Here is a 2,815-nt window from a genome sequence, read left to right as displayed (position 1 = left end):
GAGCAGGGCTCCGGCATACAACCTCGGAAAGGTCTCACATCCTTAATTGATTCTCCCGGCCTCTTCCACACAGGTTAACGTCGTCGAGCAAAGGCTCCGACATACAACCTCGAAAAGGTCCTACATCCTTGGTGGATTCTCTCGACCTCTTCCATACAGGTTAACGTCATCGAGAAGGGCTTTGACATACAACCTCAGATATCTTATATCCTCGGTGGATTCTCTCGATCTCTTCCATACAGGTTAACATCGTCGAGCAAAGGCTCCGACATACAACCTCGGATATGTCTTACATCCTTGGTGGATTCTCTCGACCTCTTCCACATAGGTTAACGTCATCGAGCAGGGCTTTGACATACAACCTCGGATAGGTCTTACATCCTCAGTGGATTCTCTCGACCTCTTTCATACAGGTTAACGTCGTCGAGCAAAGGCTACGACATACAAGCTCGGATAGGTCTTACATTCTTGGTGGATTCTCTCGACCTCTTCCACACAGGTTAACATCATCGAGCAGGGCTATGACATACAACCTTAGATAGGTCTTACATCCTCGGTGGATTCTCTCGACCTCTTCCATACAGGTTAACGTCATCGAGCAAAGGCTCCGACATACAACCTCGGATAGGTCTTATATCCTTGGTGGATTCTCTTGACCTCTTCCATATACGTTAAGGTCATCGAGCAGGGCTCTAACATACAATCTCGGATAGGTCTTATATCCTCGATGGATTCTCTCGACCTCTTCTATACAGGTTAACGTTGTCGAGCAAAGGCTCTGACATACAACCTCGGATATGTCTTACATCCTTGGTGGATTCTCTCGACCTCTTCCACACAGGTTAACGTCATCGAGCAGGGCTCTGATATACAACCTCGGATAGGTCTTACATTCTTGGTGGATTCTCTCGACCTCTTCCATACAGGTTAATATCATCGAGCAGGGCTATGACATTTAACTTCGGAAAGGTCTTGCATCTTTAGTAGATTATCTTGGTCTCTTCCTCACATGAATATTAAATTCTGGAAGATTAAAAAATCTCAAAAGAGCATGAAAGGCACATTCAAAGCATACCTCAAAGAGGCGTGAAACAACTTAGTTTTCTTTGGATGACAAGTTCATTTCAAATGAAAAACAAGCATCTAGCTCATACAATAATCTCAACTTCATATACAATGTCATTGGAGTTATATTACAAGATTGTACATCAAGCAACAAGACAGATTATAATTTGATCTTCATCAAGCCTCAACTCAGTTAGCACTATACGTGTGTTGCCAGACCACTAGCATAACACACTACTCTGGCCCCTTGACTCAGTGATATATGTTGTCAGCACACTTCAGTTTGGATGCATATTGCATGGGCAAAATGCCACTGGACTCTTGTCATCATTTCGTCATTCGTCTGATATTTACTGGCGGTCCTTCACTTCATATCATCTATCATATGCTTCTCGCTCAACTGCTACTTGCAACACACCCTCGAACTCTCTCCTTCAGCTCTACACTCGATTGTTGACTACTAACAGGCTTCAAATCGATTGTCCATCGCTGACAGACTTCTGCTCAAATGACGTTGAAAATTCTCCTTCTACACAATAAAGGGGCACTGAAGCTTGATAGGGGAATGTCGCTTATCTCCGACAGTGGAATGCCTCCAATGTAAGAAGAAAGAAGAAAAGGAGAAGAAATCTCCAACCTCTACGAGAGAACAGGGGCGCTAGATCGAGCATGAAAAATTTTCCACTCGAAAAAAGCGGAAAGCCTCGACTGTCAAAAAGCCAGGGGGAAAGAAAAAAGAAAAATCCCTTCACTTTTGTGTAAGAGGAGGAGCGCTAAGTCGAGCAGGGAAAATTTCCCACTCGAAAAAAGCGGAAAGCCTCGACTGTTAGAAAGCTAGGGGGGAAGAAAAAGAATAATTCCTTCACTTTTGCGTAAGAGGAGGAGCGCTAAGTCGAGCAGGGAAAATTTCCCACTCGAAAAAGAGAGGAAAACCTCGACTGTCAAAAAGCTAGGGGGGAAAGAAAAAGAAAAATCCCTTCACTTCTGCGTAAGAGAAGGAGCGCTAAGTCGAACAGGAAAAATTTCCCACTCGAAAAAAGCGGAAAACCTCGACTGTTAGAAAGCTAGGGGGAAGGAAAAAGAAAAATCACTTCACTTCTGTGTAAGAGGAGGAGCGCTAAGTCGAGCAAGGAAAATTTTCCACTTGAAAAAAGCGGAAAACCTGAACTGTCAGAATGCCGGGGGGAAAAGAAGAGCAAGAAAAAATCCCTTCACTTCTACGTAAGAGGAGGAGCGCTAAGTCGAGCAGGAAAAATTTCCCACTCGGAAAAAGAGGGAAGCCTCGACTGTCAGAAAGCCAGGGGGGAAAGAAAAAGAGAAATCCCCTAACTTCTACATAAGAGGAGGGGCGCTAAGTCGAGCAGGGATAATTTTCCACTCGAAAATAGCGGAAAGCCTCTACTGTTAGAGTGCCAGAGGGAGAAAAGGAGAAGGTGCAAGTTTCTTAAAGGCCTAGGGGGCCTATTTATAGGTTTTTGAGAGAGAAAGGGGGAGTTACTACCATTTTCAGATTTCCCAATTTTCAAAGTTTCTTTTGGAATTTTTAGGATTTTTTTTAGGAATTTTTTGGACCCCAAAATAGCAAAAAACTAATTTTTATATATTTGAGGCCCAATTAAGGCGGTGCAACCAACCGGCCTCCCAAAACAACGCGACCAGCGCACCGATCCGCAGGCACCACGCTCGGATCACGGCTGGCCACACATGGCACGCGGTCGGCCACGGCAGCCGCGGCAGCCGCAGCAGCGCC

Source organism: Dendrobium catenatum, unplaced genomic scaffold (assembly GCF_001605985.2).
Source record: "Dendrobium catenatum unplaced genomic scaffold, ASM160598v2 fragScaff_scaffold_306, whole genome shotgun sequence".
Classification (NCBI taxonomy): Eukaryota; Viridiplantae; Streptophyta; class Magnoliopsida; order Asparagales; family Orchidaceae; genus Dendrobium; species Dendrobium catenatum.
Note: the sequence above shows the minus strand (reverse complement) of the source record.